The sequence below is a fragment of the Bufo bufo genome, chromosome 10, assembly GCF_905171765.1.
Source record: "Bufo bufo chromosome 10, aBufBuf1.1, whole genome shotgun sequence".
NCBI lineage: Eukaryota > Metazoa > Chordata > Amphibia > Anura > Bufonidae > Bufo > Bufo bufo.
Window position 1 is genome coordinate 84,391,972 of NC_053398.1, and position 18,379 is coordinate 84,410,350.

At 40.9% G+C, this 18,379-nt stretch overlaps 1 protein-coding gene across 1 annotated transcript in view; it reads right to left on the minus strand.

Annotated features, from left to right (window-relative positions):
* RIPOR1 (RHO family interacting cell polarization regulator 1) overlaps positions 1-11,414 on the minus strand; it is a 381,181-nt gene extending 369,767 nt beyond the window's left edge. Inside the window, exon 1 of the mRNA XM_040410140.1 lies at positions 11,318-11,414. The gene's annotated coding sequence lies outside the window, so the exon portion shown is untranslated. The remainder of the gene's footprint in view (positions 1-11,317) is intronic.
* Positions 11,415-18,379: the final 6,965 nt, after the last annotated feature.

An 18,379-nucleotide genomic window follows, 5' to 3' on the forward strand; every position in this document is an offset into this window, starting at 1 on the left:
ATGAAATGGAACGGAATGAATACTGGTTCACTCCATTCCCTTCAGTTCAGTTTTGTCCCCATTCACAATGAATAGGGACAAAACTGAAGCTTTTTCCTCTGCTATTGAGATCCTATAACGGATCTCAATAATGGGAAGGGAAAGCGCAGATGGGGAAGTAGCCTATAACACTGGTCTCTGGTAAATTCCCCCCATATGTCTTCACTATATTGTACATGTTACAACCTTTAATAATGAAATTATTTTACAGGTATGATATATGGAATTGTATAGAATGTATCTTTAGGAAGTAAGCATTTTCTGTGCCTAATTAGTATTACTGCTTTCTTCACAGGAATAATACTAAATAAATAATAACCCCTTAATGACCACCGATACGGGTTTCTACATCAGTCATTAAGGGGCTTTATTTCTAGACTGCCAGCTTTCTACAGCATCTTTGAATTAGCTCTGCATGGGTCTCTGATGAAGCAGAGAGTGGAAGCTCGGCTCTCACATGAAAACCGGCTCCTGCCCTAATGATTCAGACTGGGAGAAGTGTTGATCCAGGCTGTTTAACTCTGTCTCCCATCGGCACTCCATTAATGAGATCGCAAGATGCCAATGTCTGTGCATGGCAGGCTGGGACCTAATGAAGCCCCCATCCCTGCCTGAAGTGTATCCTAGTAGGTCACTCCTCTCTGGCTCAGCCTGCTGGTGACTAACAGTATAATTCTCTGCAGTGCATAATAGGCCAGAGAATCATAGATGCAATCAAAATTTTGCCTATTAAAGTCCCCTTGTGAGACTATTAAATGTTAAAAAAAGTTAAAAAACATTTTAATAAAAAATTCCAATAAGAAAACACAATTTATTGAAAAAAAAATGCATTTTGGTGGAAAAAATTGCAAAAATTAAATCCCTACCCCTACACAATTATCCCTTAGGGCTGTTTCACACGAGCGGATGCCGTGCGTGACATCCGCTGCGTGAATGACAGCCAAGACCCGATGCGGACAGCAGAAGCACAGAGCATTAACATGACTGATAATGCTCCGTGCCTCTCTCTGATCTCTTTACTACGAAATCACAGTGACAACTTTATCTAACTGTGAATTCGTAGTAAAGCGATCACAGAGAGGCACGGAGCATTATCAGTCATGTTAATGCTCCGTGCTTCTGCAGTCTGCATCGGGTCTTGGCTGTCATTCACGCAGCGGATGTCACGCACGGCATCCGCTCGTGTGAAACAGCCCTTACAGTGAAAGTTGTAAAAAAAATAATTCCAGTCGCTAGAATAAAAAGCAATCAAAGTGTTATGTAGTTCAAATTGATAGGAATGAAAACTCGCCCCAAAAAAATTTAAGGGAACCTGTCACCGGGATTTTGTGTATAGAGCTGAGGACATGGGTTGCTAGATGGCCGCTAGCACATCTGCAATACCCAGTCCCCATAGCTCTGTGTGCTTTTATTGTGTAAAAAAAACGATTTGATACATATGCTAATTAACCTGAGATGAGTCCTGTCCCTGACTCATCTCACATACAGGACTCATCTCAGGTTAATTTGCATATGTATCAAATCAGTTTTTTTACACAATAAAAGCACACAGAGCTATGGGGACTGGGTATTGCAGATGTGCTAGCGCCCATCTAGCAACCCATGTCCTCAGCTCTATACACAAAATCCCGGTGACAGGTTCCCTTTAAGCCCTCACACAGCTCTATAGAAAGAAAAATAGTTATGGGTCTTGGGATGCGGTAATGCAAAAACATTTTCTTTTTCTTAAAAAAAAAAAAGTGTCTTATTGTGCAAATGTAGTAAAACTTAAAAAAGAAGTATATGTATTTTTTATTGCTGTAATCATACTGACCCAGAGAATAATGTTACTGAAAAATGAACCCCGCAAAATTTATAACATCAAAACTCAGTTGGCAGTATTGCTATTTTTTTTTTCCATACCCCCACACATAGGAAGATTAAATCTAAATTTATCAGTAAGTTATTTGTACCCAAAAATGGTGCCATTAAAAACTACAACTTGTCCTGCAAAAAACAAGCCCTCTTACGGTTACATCAATGGAAAAATAAAAAAGTTGAAAATCGTACTGTTTATGAACTGCTATGTTTTAAATTACCATATATGTTTAACCAGTGAGGAAAAAACCCAAGCGGTTTCGAAACGCATCTGGTGATTTAAAACACAGCAGTTCATAAAGAGTATCATTTTCTACAGCGAGAATCCCACAATAAAAGACCCGATCCACGGAAACAACGTACGTTGGAAGGTAGTACCGGCACTAGCACCGATGTAAGAAAATCAACAGGTGCTTCACAAGAGATCCCGAAGCTCAATACAGCCACATATGTACTACTAAACATTGTGGGCAACAACGGATCTGGTAAGCAGCTAATAACATACTTTACCAAATTTCCGTCTGTATCAACTATACAACCGGGTGGATGAGTCGGACAGTGGTGGCGTAACCACGCCATAATTAATACGCACCTGAAAAGGAGTAGGTAGCCACATATGGACGTATTGCTGGAATACCTTGCATTAAAATGGTGCCGCCGACCCAAATAATAACAATTTTACTGGTTGAGTACCGCTATATACCATATCTATTAGCAGTCTAAAAAGTGGCTGTTGGAAATCCGTCAAGGACATTATAATAAAAAAAAGCATGCATAATTAAAATACTGTATCTACTCCTCGTATACTGCTGTGGAAAATGTGATTTTTAATTAGTGCGAGAGCTCAGCACGATATACATATAGAGGGACCATGACTGCATGATCTAGCACATCTTTATTCATTTTTTCGTTTTATTTATTGCTTATACCTGATGTATTTTTTGTCTTTATCAGGATTGTAAGCTACCATATATGCATTTTTAGGTAATAATAAATGTGGATTTATTTTCAACGAAAACCGGCCATTTATTGTTATTTTTATGTCAAGCCTAACAGCAAGAAAGGTAATCGGTGACCCTCTCATATGTGCAGTGAATTGTAAATTTAAAGAATAATCTACCGTAGAAATAAAAAAATCCTATTGACAGGCTTTCCAGAAGAGCAACATGTTGTCTATCCTTCCTAACCAAACAGAGGATGAAATATGGTTATTGTTCAGATTATACAAATATTGTTCCTCCCAAGATGAGAAAATGTATAGAATATCTGTCCATATGACCAGATAACGCTCTCAAACCCAAAGTAATGTATGTAGGAGTGTAGGGCCACCACATTATACCTCTCCTTCCACTCAGAGGTGGCTTTGAGAGAGGGGGGGACTAGGAAAATACCCAGGGCCCCCATCTCTAAAAGGGGCCCCCTGCTCAGCTGATCCATAGCCACTGCCGCTGGGAATATTGCATCCCCTGCACACTGTAAATATTGTAAAACAGTAAAACAGCAGTGACTATGGACCAGGATGCGCTGCAGGAGCTGAAGGACCTGAAGGACCTATGATGACATCACAGTCATGTGATCAGTGCAAGAAGCAGAGCTCAGTGGTGGTGAAGGACCTGTGATGACATCACAATCATGTACCGTATTTTTCGCCCAATAAGACACATTTCCCCCCCAAAAAAATGGGGGGAAATGCCCCTGCGTCTTAAGGGGCGAATACTAATGAAGCGTCTTCATTATGGAAGCGCTTCATTAGTACCGGAGGAAGCGGTGAAGGCTCTGTACTCACCGCTTCCTGGTCCTCGGCTGTCGGCTGTAAAGGCTGCGCACAGTGTGAGGGCGCTCTGTGACCTCAGACTGTGTGCGCCAGTTCACAGCACAGCAGATGGAGGAGGAGGAAGACCGAGCGCGGGCGGTGAGGAGCGGCGGCGCCCGGAGCAGGGAAGGTAAGTGTTTTTTTTATTTTATAAAACATGAGGCGCTGGGGGCAATATGGACATGCTGGAGGCTGATATGGGGGCAATATGGACATGCTGGAGGCTGATATGGGGGCAATATAGAGATGAGGGGGCAATATGGAGATGCTGGAGGCTGATATGGGGGCCATATAGACATGCTGGAGGCTGATATGGGGGCAATATAGACATGCTGGGGGCAATATAGACATGCTGGGGGCAATATAGAGATGCTGGAGGCTGATATGGGGGCAATATGAAGATGCTGGGGGCTGATCTGGGGCAATATGGAGATGCTGAGGCAATATGGGGCTGATGTGGTGCAATATGGGGCTGCTGGGGGCTGATATGAGGCAATGGGGCCTGCTAGGGGCTAAAATGAGAGGCCATGGGGGCTGATATAAGGCAATAGGGACTGCTGGGGACTGATGTGAGACTGCTGGGGACTGATGAGAGGCATGAGGCTCTTATCTGAGGTCTGATTGGGGGTCTGATCTGAGGTCTTGTTGGGGTCTGATTAATATTGGGGGTCTGATTAGTGGTCTGACCTGAGTTCTAATGACATTTTTTTTTTCTTATTGTCCTCATCTAAAACCTAGGTGCGTCTTATGGGCCGGTGCGTCTTATAGGGCGAAAAATACGGTAATCAATGCAGGAGGGGACGAAGCTCAGCAGTAAAGAGATGAAGCAGAGCTCACTGGCTGTGAAGACCTGTGATGACATCTGTGACATGAGGAGAAGTAAATGAAGGAAGGATGGATTCAGTGTCTGACCTAGAAAAATGCTGGGAGTTGTAGTTCTCTCCTCTTATATCCCCTCCCTTCATGGAAGGAGTGATGTTATTTACCTGGGTATGTATTTTAGAAGGGCTGAAGGGAGGGGTATGATGTTATTTACATGGGACTGTATGCTAGAGGGGGCTAGAGAGAAGGTGTGATGTTACTCACATGGGACTGTATGTTGGAGGGGGCTGAACGCAGAGGAGTGATGTTATTTACATGTCATTGTATATTTGAGGCGGCTGGGGGAGGGATTGATGTTATTTACATGGGACTGTATGTTGGAGGGGACTGGAGAGAGGGTGTGATGCTATTTACATGAACCTGTATGTTAGGGTGTCTGGGGCATTAATACTTTTGCAGGCACTACAGGGAAGATTATAAATATAGGTGGCATTGCAGTGGGGAATTATAAATACACAGGTACTACAGAGGGATCATTATAACGATAGGGGGCATTATAAATAATGTGATACTGCAGGGGGAATTATAAATCATGGAGGTACTACATAGTGCATTATAATTAAAGGGGGCATTATAAATACTGGGGGCACTACAGAGGGGCACAATTACTGGGGCTACTACAGTGAGCATTATAAATATAATTACATTATAGGGGGCCTTATTACCACTGTGGGCATTATAGGAGGTCCTAATTTCTACTAGGGGTTCTGTGGGGGCAATATTTGCTAATGGACATACGGTGGTGGCATTTGGTATTACTATTGGGCACAATATGGAGGGCTTTTCTACTAATGGAGGCACTCATGGGGAGCATTATCACTGTTGGGAGCACTTTAGGGAGCACTATTACTAATGAGGGCACTCAGGATAGTATTTGGGGGCACTGGGGAGCATTGTTGGCACAGTATTGGGAGTAGCAGCAGGATAACACTGTTCGGGAAAATTATAGCAGAGTGAGGCACCTAAGATGTGTGTCTGTATGGCAAACTTTGCAGAGATGAGACGTGGCTGAAAGAAGTTGTCATGGTGGTCTGGGATAAATGACGAAGATGAGGAAAAAGAACATCTACATCAGAGGAGACTGGCTGGAGGAGAAGCTGGATTGAGAATTTGGCATGGGAAGGAGAGGAACCTCAAGCAGCAGAAAAGCTTCTTTATCTCAGATAAATATAAAGGTGCAAAAGCTTACAGTCCATTGATACAAATAGACATCAGTGACGGTGATACAGGTAAATGCTTTGGTGGGGCATGGGAAAGGTATCTTCCCTGCCACTCTGTAAGGCTTCAGGCCTAGTGAGTTTGAGTTTGTTATTTTTGGTGGAATGTTGCTTGGCTTTTTTGGGGATCATTATTATAACTGTGGGGGCACTATGGGCGCATTGGTTCTACTGGGGGCACTAAAAAGGTGGATTTTTGTATTGGCACACATAAGGAGGCTTTTTTTGTGTTGGCACACATTATAAGGGGGCACTATGGGGACACTGGTTCTACAAGGGGCACTAGGTTGGTATTTATTGTACTGGCACCTGTTATAAGGGGGGCATTTTTGTATTGGCACACATTATAAGGGATTATTTTTTTGTACTGACATACATTATAAGGGGGTATTTTTGTGCTGGCCCACATTATAAGTGGATTTTTTACTACTGGGGGGCATTATTGAACACATGGCATGTAGTACTGTATTGCAGAGTATATTTTGTAGCGCTATATGTAATGTTTTGCAAGTATGCTTTCAACAGTAGGGCTGGAGGGAAGGGGTTAGGTTGAGAATTTGGCATGGCGGGGTGCTTTTTAAATTTTCACCTCAGCCATCAGAAAGGCTAGGTGCACCCCTGAGCTGGGTGTGGTATACTAAATACCATATGGGGCTGGGGGTGTTATACTATATTCTGTGAGGGCTGGGGTATTATACTCTATACCGTCTGAGGCTGGGTGTTATACTGTATACAGTGTGGGGCTGGGTGGGTTATACTATATACATTTTGTCTAAAAACGACCCTGCTTTCCCCTTTTCGTATACACCATAAGGGAACCATTGGCGGTGCCCTCTTATATCCATAAAATGCCTCCCTTCTTTGTCATTACTTCTTAGGGAGCTTTGATAGTTGGTAATTCTGTCACTTCTCCCTTCGCCAGAGGTCTTCACATGGGACTTGAAGTTTTTTTGTGAACTTCTATACTACATAATATGGTTTGCTGTAGTCCTTTAGATACTGTGTATTGTTTGTATGTTCCTCTTTTACTTCCCCTTTTTAGTGAATTCCATACTATGAATGTTATTGAGCTCCCTCTTCCACTGATGGTGGCCTTCTAGGTAGCTTCTTTCAACATGAAGGAACTGAACTCCACAGAGAAGCGGGCACAGTACACTATATGGACAGAAAGTATTGGGATATCTACACATTACTACTATATGAACTTCATGACATCCAATTCTAAATCCATAAGCATTAATGTGGAATTGGCCCCACTATTTGCAGCTAAAACAGCTTTCACTCTTCTGGGAAGCCTTTCTACATAATGCTGGAATGTGTCTTTGATTTTTTTTTGCCATTCATCCAGAAGAGTCTTTGTGAGGTCAAACACTGATGTTAGATGAGAGAGCCTGATGTGCAGTTTACATTCTAGTTCACCCCAAAGTTTGATAGAGTTGAGGTCAGGACTGTGTGTGGCCAGTCAAGTTCTTCCACACCAAACTCACCCAACCATACCTTTATGGACCTTGCTTTGTGAAATAGGGCACAGACGTGCTGGAACAGAAAATGGCTTTCGCCAAACTGTTCCCATGATGGTGGAAGCATTAAGATTTCTCTTCACTCGAACTAAGGGGCCAAAGCTAACCATAGAAAAGTAACCCATAGCATTATCCCCCCTCCACCAAACTTTACACCTGGCACAGTTAGGCTATGCAGGTAATGTTTTTCTGGAATTCACTAAACCATCAGACTAACGGATGACGACTTTTAGACACATAAGCACTCACTGTAACTTTACATCTGCCAGTTCTCGGCTGAGTTGTGGTTTCTAAATGCTTCCACTTTGCAATAATACCACTCACAGATGATTGTGAAATTTCTTCCCATCTAGATATTCCACTAACTGACTTGTAATATTGGAACGCTATTACAGTAGCACACTTGAATTCAGTAAGCGCTTTAGAATGAACCATTCTTTATAAAGGCAGACTGCGCAGCTAAATGATTGATTTTATACACCAGTGACAATAGGACTGAATGAAACACCTGTATTTAATAATTAAGGGGTGTGTTCCAATACTTTTGAGCAGGTGATCATGCCCATGCTGAGGAGGAAGTAAGCCACAGACACATTTGAGCCAGTGCGCAAGACAGGAGTGTCAGGGAGCAGGTAAGAATGATTTTTTCCATAGCGGAAAAAGGATGCAGGTATCTGTGAACACTTATTTATTCCCTGATAACTCTTCTAATGACCTAAAAGTTGGGGATGTGGTTTTGCCAGCATAAACCTTTATTTCTACACCTTTTGTCTCAAACTTCCCTCTATCTTTTTATCCTTCTCCCCTTTTTTTTGCTTGTTCCCTGAGTTTATTGTTCTCGTCACCAAACCCTGAATATTCCCTTGTATTGCACATCATTTATATATTTCCCTAATTGGCCTCTGCATAGAAAATCCTTGATATTGACTGTGACTGTCACGGGTAGAGTCACGGGTATCAAGATAGAGCAGAGGTGCACCCCCTGAGCTGCCACCCGGTCCCCTGTCCCTGCCTACTTGCACCACCTGCCCTAGGTGACGGAGCGCAACTGGGCGACAGTCCCTAAGCTACTAAGTGCAAGCAGAGAGAAAGAGACAGCAGGGAAGAGGACAGCCACTGAGAAGTTACAATAAGCGGACAAGAGGTAGAACAAAAACGGGAGGCGAGGCGGGTCAACTAGCCGAGGTCAGTCCAGGAGGTCACGTCAGAACAAGGGAAGAGGCAAAGACAAATGCGTAAACAAGCCGAGGTCAAAATCCGAGAAGTAGCGTCAAGGTACAGGGAGCAGGCAGAAGAGGTGTCAAGAGGCGCATCGAGGTTCAATTCCAGAGGTAGCTTAATAACAATAAAGTACACAGCCTATAGGACGAAAATCACAGGCAACCTGTAGCCAGCAGGCCGCCTGTATTTATAGTGGGGAGTGAGGGTCATGTGACGTGGCCAGCGTCACATGACCGACAGCCAGACAAGTCGAGCACCGAGTGATCAGCTCGGCGCTCAAGGCAGACCTAGGAGCAGGGAGCCTCCCAGCTAGCAAAGCCGCCCTGGGTATGAGGCCAAACACAGATCCTGTCTCCCGAAGCTAAGCAGCAGGTCTGCGGCTGATGGGAGACCGAGTGCACCTTAGGCGGCCCATTACAGTGACTATGTTGAACAAAAATGAAAACTGTCCATAAGGATGTTTTTCCACACAAATAAAATGTGCAGGTCATGGGAACTTATGCATTTTTTTTTAATGAGAATTAAAGAAGGGACCACTAATATCTGCTGAAAGTCAGAAGCCATTAAAGAGAACCTGTCACCATGAAATGCAGTACAATATGCAGTACCTTCTGCTCAATAACATGCTGCCTGATGACAGATCCTCTTTAAACATGGAAATTTTATTTCCTGTTTTTCAGTAGCCTCTCTGAACTACCTTAATGATATCACATAGTTATTAGCATCAGCAGTGAGTTAATGGAAAAAAGAAACACCGACTTGCTGGAGGTGGAAATGTCTGAATAGCTATCTAATATCTCAATCTCTGCCATAGTTATTGTTATAGTAAATGACCATAAACAACTAAGTAGATTTGAAATGTGTGTTCTGAACAATTATCAGCAGACAAGTCTATCAAGCGTCAGAGAATAAGGTATGTAATATTAAAGGAGTTTTCTGAGAAATTTTTATTGATTACCTATCCTCAGGATAGATCATGAATATCAGATCTACAGGGGTCCGACACCCAGCACCCCTGCCAATCAACTGGTTACAAGAAGCCACTTGTTTAGGAACGAGCCGTCCCATTGACGTGAATGGGACGTCTTCTTGTAATTACACCTGCGAGCAGGTAAACAATGAAAAGAAGGCTGCGCAGCCTTCTCTTCAACCAGCTGATCGGCGGGGGTGGCGGGTGTTGGACCCTCGCCAATCTTATATTGATGACCTATCTTAAGGATAGGTCATCAATAAAAATATCTCGGAAAACCCCTGTAAGTTACACATTTCTCATTAAATGGGTGTTCTGTTGTTTGGAACAGGGCAGCAGGATAATTACACACAAAGCAGTGGTACAGCACTAATATTACTTCCTAAACATGTATCATGACCTTTTTAGAGTTGGCTTGGCGGTACTATGTGGGTAGTAGCCTACAGTGGGAGTCTGCTATCCTCCCACTGTTGAGCATGCTTTACCAGCAAACTGAAGCTGAACTACAGGACATAACTTTATGCAGTGAGCTAGAAAATCACATTGTGGCCATTTTGGTACAGTAAGTGGTAAATGTTTATGTGGAAAACTACAGAAAAAAATGTATTACTATATATTGAGGATTTATTACTTTGAACCACACACTGTCAATAAGAGCCAATTTCTGTATACTAGAATTAGCAGTGCTTATATTAAATACAAATTACAGATAGAGGATTTAGGTTGCAAAGAAACATGTTTGTATAGGTTGCTATTTGTTTTACTTGACATTTTTCCCTTTCTCAAACCAGTCTATCAATACGTAACAGAGATGTAAGCATGATTTTGTCACATAAAGTAGTTTGCAAATACACACAAAATCATGTATGCAGAGACATATATAAAAAGCACATTACAGTATACCTAAACAATACTTCCACGTTGTAAAACCAAAAAACACCATCAATAAAGTGCCAAAATAATATAGAAAATTAATGCTGACATAGATAATTGTAAGCAGTGCTTGAATAATACCTCCACAAGAAGCTCAAGTGACACTATTATGTAGCCATACTGCCCACGTCTGGGAGCAAGACAGAGGTCTACTGGGTGAAACGCTAGATTATGACAGAATGGAGGCACAAAGGGCGGGTCTAAACCCCATAAACTCCTTTGTTTACAACAAGATATTTTTGGCCACCTTGTAAGAACCCACAAATAATAAACTCTTACAATACCCACTGTTGTATACATCTACATTAGACAGATGTTACATTGTTGTGAATACAATATTATGACATTTCATTTACACAGTGCAATTAGTTAACCATGCATTTTAGGGCTTACCATATTTGGGACCTTTTGACATTTTCACCCAACTGACAAGCAAATTTAGCATTTTTATTATGATGCAGTAATATAGTTTTTCATAGAAACAGGTCTAGAAACTTTCCCTAGAATTGCTTCCTTTATTTAAAAAAAACCATAGCTGTTATTGTAGAAAATTCATAGCAACAACCAAATGTATTTTTCTGCAATTCTATTGGTGCAGCAATTTAGGAGCTATGTGCTTCAGCACTACAATCCTTCTTCAGCACAATGCATTTAACATTTCATATGTAATTAAACCCTATAAAAGTACATTAAGCAATTAAGTTAACTGGTTCCATTAATGTTTTAAGTCTCTTCCTAGTATCCTGGAAAATTTGCTGCATTCCCATAAACAGGAAATCTGCCTTATAAATACATGAACTGACAGGCAAAGGCAGCAAATGCTGGTCCACCACAGCAGCCTCTTGTTAAAAAGATGTTTACAAACCTTATATTAGTGTCTTTGGTTGAATTCAGGATGGAGAGACTCCAGTGTCAGATATCCTTCCCTTCAGAGGTTTGTTTCAGAAGCTGCTGCCTCATCCTGCTTTCTCTTTCTGGACACTGCTGCTGACCTGCCTCCCATTACCACCGCCCAGTTAGTGTTTTTAGAGTCAGCTCTTTTCTCTGACTGGTGTAACAACCGTAATAGAGCTGATTTTGGAAAGATATAGCAGTTGTTAGGTACAGAGGTGTAGCTAGCGGCTCATGGGCCCCGGTACAAATGAATACCACCCCCACCAGCATAGAACAAAAATAGAAAAGAATAAATGAAAGAATTTTCCTCTTGCTTTTTCCCTAACTTCTCCAAAAATCTTTAATTCATCAATGCTCTCTGTGGAATTAAGAAGACACTTAAATAGAACCTGTCTGAGAACATGAAGTAGGCTAAAAGATCACAAAAAGCAACACATCATGCTCAGATCTGAAGAAATTCTGAAATTAACAGATGAGAAAAAAAGTCATTGACATCTATCACCCTGGAAAAGATTATAAATTAATTTCTAAGGCTTTGAGACTCCAGTGAACCACAGTGAGAATTATTATCCACAAATGGAGAAAACATGGAACAGAGGTGACCCTTCCCAGGAGTGCCCGGCCTACAAAAATTACTCCAAGAGCGCATCAATGACTCATCTAGGAGGTCACAAAAAAAACTGAAAAACATCTTAAGCACTGCAGGCCTCACTTGCCTCAGTTAACGTCAGTGTTCATAATTCAACAATAAGAAAAAGACTGGCCAAACATGGTATCCATGGGAGAGTTCCAAGGTAAAAACCAATTCTGACCAGTCCCGTCTTACATTTGCCCAAAATATCTTGATAATCTCCAAGCCTTTTGGGAAAATATTCTGTAAACTGACAAGACAAAAATGTAACCTTTTGGAAGGTGTGCGTGCCGTTACAGCTGGCATAAAACTAACACAGCATTTCATAAAAAGAACATCATTCTGATCAAATATGGTGGTGGTAGTGTGATGGTCTTAGGGTGCTTTGTTGCTTCAGGTCCTGGGTGACTTACTGTGATTGATGGAACCATGAATTCTGCTCTCTACCAGAAAATCCTGAAGGATTATGTCCGGCCATCAGTTTGTGACCGTAAAAAGGTATTCCGGTTCTCTGGACTGGGTCTGGTTTGAAAGCACTGTGCAGGTTTTACAAATGTCTTATATACTGTAATAAACGTTTTAGCACTGTTCTCTTATAATATCTACTTCTTAGTCTCCCTCAGCCTTGTTTACACTTCTGCATCCCTTGGTTACAACCTATCTGCTCTCTCCTGCTATTGTTCGACAGAGGTGGATTGGCCATAGATAGAGTTGAGCAGACACCTGGATGTTCGGGTTCGACGGGTTCGGCCGAACTTCACAAAAAAGTTTGAGTTCGGGACCCGAACTTGGCCCGGAACCCGAACTCCATTGAAGTCAATGGGAACCCGAACGAAAGCACTAAAATGGCTCTAAAAAAGTCATGGAAAGGGCTAGAGGGCTGCAAATCACATCAAAATGTGATTAAGAGCATGGCAAGTGCTCTGCAAACAAATGTGGATAGGGATATTACTTAACATAAAATACGCAAAAAAAAAATAAAAAAAATCTTGATCTAGGAGGACGGGTGTTTTTTTAATAACAGAATATAACAGCAGTATCTAACGCGTGTATTTCACACTGACAGATGCAGCAAAGGCCGCAAATTTAGTATTTTGCCCAAAATGGGTGTTCTTTTAATAGAATATTATGTCAGTATTTAAATCTTGTATTTCACACTGACAAATGGTGAAAAGGCCCCAGATGTAGGGTATTGCCAAAAATGGGTGTTTTTTTTTAAACCCAGAATATTAATGCAGTATTTCAAGCTTGTATTTAACACTGACAAATGCTGAAAAGGCCCCTGATGTAGGGTATTGCCAAGAATGGGTGTTTTTTTAAACCCAGAATATTATTGCAGTATTTCAAGCTTGTATTTCACACTGACAGATGCTGAAAGGGCCCCTGATGTAGGGTATTGCCAAGAATGGGTGTTTTTTTAAACCCAGAATATTATTGCAGTATTTCAAGCTTGTATTTCACACTGACAAATACAGCAAAGGCCGCAAAATTAATATTTTGCCCAAAATGGGTGTTTTTTACTATTTCAGTATTTCAAGCTTGTATTTCACACTAACAAATGCAGCATAGGCCCCAGATGTAAGGTATTGCCAAAATTTTTAGTTTTTTTAAACCCAGAAAATTTTTGCAGTATTTCAAGCTTGTATTTCACACTGACAAATGCAGCAAACGTAGCAAATTTTGTATTTTGCCCAAAATTTGTGTTTTTTTAATAACAGAATATAACAACATTATCTAACGCTTGTATTTCACACTGACAAATGCAGCAAAGGCCTCAAATTTTGTATTTCGCCCAAAATGGGTGTTTTTTTAAACTAAGATTATTTCAGTATTTCAAGCTTGTATTTCACACTAACAAATGCAGCATAGGCCCCAGATGTAGGGTATTGCAAAAAATTTGTGTTTTTTTAAACCCCGAAAATTTTTGCAGTATTTCAAGCTTGTATTTCACACTGACAAATGCAGCAAACACAGCAAATTTAGTATTTTGCCCAAAATTGGTGTTTTTTTACTAACAGAATATAACAGCATTATCTAACGCTTGTATTTCACACTGATAAATGCAGCAAAGGCCTCAAATTTAGTATTTTGCCCAAAATGGGTGTTTTTTTAAACCTAGAAAATTATTGCAGTATTTCAAGCTTGTATTTCACACTGATAAATGCTGCAAAGGCCGCAAATTTAGTATTTTGAAATATATATATATATATATTTTTTTTTTTATAAAAGAATATTATGGCAGTATTTAAATCTTGTATTTCACACTGACAAATACTGAAAAGGCCCCAGATGTAGGGTATTGCCAAGAATAGGTGTCTTTTTAAACCCAGAATATTATTGCAGTATTTCAAGCTTGTATTTCACACTGACAAATGCTGAAAAGACCCCTGATGTACGGTAGGTTATTGCCAAGAATGGGTGTTTTTTTAAACCCAGAATATTATTGCAGTATTTCAAGCTTGTATTTCACACTGACAAATCCTGAAAAGGCCCCTGATGTAGGGTATTGCCAAGAATGGGTGTTTTTTTAAAACCAGAATATTATTGCAGTATTTTAAGCTTGTATTTCACACTGACAGTTGCAGCAAAGGCCTCAAAATTAATATTTTGCCCAAAATGGGTGTTTTTTTATTATTTCAGTATTTCAAGCTTGTATTTCACACTAACAAATGCAGCATAGGCCCCAGATGTAAGGTATTGCCAAAATTTTTAGTTTTTTTAAACCCAGAAAATTTTTGCAGTATTTCAAGCTTGTATTTCACACTGACAAATGCAGCAAATTTTGTATTTTGCCCAAAATTTGTGTTTTTTTAATAACAGAATATAACAACATTATCTAACGCTTGTATTTCACACTGACAAATGCAGCAAAGGCCTCAAATTTTGTATTTCGCCCAAAATGGGTGTTTTTTTAAACTAAGATTATTTCAGTATTTCAAGCTTGTATTTCACACTAACAAATGTAGCATAGGCCCCAGATGTAGGGTATTGCCAAAAATTTGTGTTTTTTTAAACCCAGAAAATTTTTGCAGTATTTCAAGCTTGTATTTCACACTGACAAATGCAGCAAACGCAGCAAATTTAGTATTTTGCCCAAAATTGGTGTTTTTTTTAATAACAGAATATAACAGCATTATCTAACGCTTGTATTTCACACTGATAAATGCAGCAAAGGCCTCAAATTTAGTATTTTGCCCAAAATGGGTGTTTTTTTAAACCTAGAAAATTATTGCAGTATTTCAAGCTTGTATTTCACACTGACAAATGCTGCAAAGGCCGCAAATTTAGTATTTTGAAATATATATATATATTTTTTTATAAAACGAATATTATGGCAGTATTTAAATCTTGTATTTCACACTGACAAATACTGAAAAGGCCCCAGATGTAGGGTATTGCCAAGAATAGGTGTCTTTTTAAACCCAGAATATTATTGCAGTATTTCAAGCTTGTATTTCACACTGACAAATGCTGAAAAGACCCCTGATGTACGGTAGGTTATTGCCAAGAATGGGTGTTTTTTTTTAAACCCAGAATATTATTGCAGTATTTCAAGCTTGTATTTCACACTGACAAATGCTGAAAAGGCCCCTGATGTAGGGTATTGCCAAGAATGGGTGTTTTTTTAAACCCAGAATATTATTGCAGTTTTTCAAGCTTGTATTTCACACTGACAGTTGCAGCAAAGGCCTCAAATTTAGTATTTTGCCAAAATGGGTGTTTTTTTAATAACAGAATATAACAGCAGTATCTAACGCGTGTATTTCACACTGACAGACGCAGCAAAGGCCGCAAATTTAGTATTTTGCCCACAAAGGGTGTTTTTTTTATAACAGAATATAACAGCAGTATCTAACATGTGTATTTCACACTGAAGGATGCAGCAAAGGCCGCAAATTTAGTATTTTGCCCAAAATGGGTGTTTTTTTAATAACAGAATATAACAGCAGTGTCTAACGCGTATTTTTCACACTACCAGATGCAGCAAAGGTCGCAAATTTAGTATTTTGCCCAAAATGGGTGTTTGTTTAATAACAGAATATTATGGCAGTATTTTAATCTTTTATTTCACACTGAAAAATGCTGAAAAGTTCCCAGATGTAGGGTATTGGCAAGTAGGGTATTGCCAAAAATTTGTGTTTTTTTAAACCCAGAATATTATGGCAGTATTTTAATCTTGTATTTCACACTGACAAATGCTGAAAAGGCCCCTGATGTAGGGTATTGCCAATAATGGGGGCTTTTTTAAACATAGAAAATTATTGCAGTATTTCAAGCTTGTATTTCACACTGACAAATGCTGAAAAGGCCCCACATGTAGGGTATTGCTAATAATAGGTGTTTTTTTAAACCCAGAATATTATTGCAGTATTTCAAGCTTGTATTTCATACTGACAAATGCTGAAAAGGCCCCTGATGTAGGGTATTGCCAATAATGGGTCCTTTCTTAAACCCAGAATATTATTCCAGTATTTCAAGCTTGTATTTCACACTGACAGATGCAGCTAAGGCCTCAAATTTAGTATTTTGTCCAAAATGGGAGTTTTATTTTTTATTTTATTTAAATTTTATTTTCTTCAATGATAGTTACAAAAAAGCTATTAAACAGAGCGGAAGGAACAAAAATAAGCCAAAAATACAAAAAGAAAAACAAATCTTATACGCATATGACAAAGATGTTAATATAATTTCAACATTATCATAGCCAATAACATTCAATCCAACACTGTAAAAACTCAAGCCTAATACCTTTAAGCCCCACTATTCCCCCTCTTTCCCTTAGCTGCTGTCGCTGATAGCCCGGACCCCGTATCCCCCCCCCGTACCCATCCATATACTCCACCCTTCAAGCTGAACTAATCAATTCACCTCACTTCTGCGGAGCAGCATAATAACGCATGCCTCACCTACTCCGCCTCTCAACCTCCCCATAGAGCTTTATTTGGGACATGATCCGTCTCCACTCCTCAAGTACATGGGAAATGGGGGAACCCTATCTCTTGACTATCAGCACCTTTGCTATCAAACAGCCCTTCAGCCAAGCTAATTGATGTACGGAAGGGTTAGGACTGTCAGGTATATAAATGCCCAAAATTGCTAAGATCATATCTGGTGCAGAGGATTGGGGAAGATCCCCCTGCAATGCTGTAAATACCTGCTCCCAAAAACGCTTTATCACACTGCATTCCCATAAAAGATGGATATATCCAACATTGGGTCTGCCGCACTTTAGACAGAAAAAAATTACGTCCTCGGTTATTAGCAAATTTAGCCTGCATTTGCAGTGTATAGTATAACCTGTGAAGAATCTTAAACTGAATCAAGCTATAGCTGGCTGCCGATACTACCTTTTTCATATTTTAAAAAATCTGTGAACAGGGGAGGGGGAGATTTTTAATTCCTGCTCCCATTTAGGTATACTTTTAAAAGGAAACACTGGGGACAGTGAATCTCGCATTTTCGAGTAAATCTGTGCCATTTTAATCTTTTTGGCCTCTTTCACACGACCGTTGTGTGCATCCGCGGCCGTTGTTCCGTTTTTTGTTTTTTTTCGCGGACCCATTGACTTTCAATAGGTCTGTGGAATATTTGGAAAAGGCACCGTTTGTCATCCTTGACCGTGATCCGTGGTTTGAGTCCGTGAAAAAAATAAGACCTGTCCTATTTTTTTCACGGCCAACGGTTCACGGACCCATTCAAGTCAATGGGTCCGTGAAAGAACACGGATGCACACAAGATTGGCATCCGTGTCCGTGATCCGTGGCCGTAGGTTAGTTTTTATACAGACGGATCCGAAGATCCGTCTGCATAAAAGCTTTTTCAGAGATGAGTTTTCACTTCGTGAAAACTCAAATCCGACAGTATATTCTAACACAGAGGCGTTCCCATGGTGATGGGGACGCTTCAGGTTAGAATATACTAACAGAACTGTGTACATGACTGCCCCCTGCTGCCTGGCAGGTGCTGCCAGGCAGCAGGGGGCAGCCCCCCCCCCTGTAGTTAACACATTGGTGGCCAGTGCCGCCGGCCCCCCCTCCCCTGTAGTTTACTCATTGGTGGCCAGTGCGGCCCCTCCCCTCCCCTGTAGTTAACTCATTGGTGGCCAGTGGGCCCCCCCCTGTAGTTAACTCATTGGTGGCCAGTGCGGCCGGCCCCCCTCCCTCCCCTGTAGTTAACTCGTTGGTGGCCAGTGGGCCCCCCCCTCCCTTCCCATGTAGTTAACTTGTTTGTGGCCAGTGGGCCTTCTCCCCTCCCTCCCCCTCCTAATTAAAATCTCCCCCCTATCATTGGTGGCAGCGGAGTGTACCGATCGGAGTCCCAGTTTAATCGCTGGGGCTCCGATCGGTAACCATGCTGCCTGGCAGGTGCTGTAGGAGGAGCTCCCGGCCGGACCTGTCACTT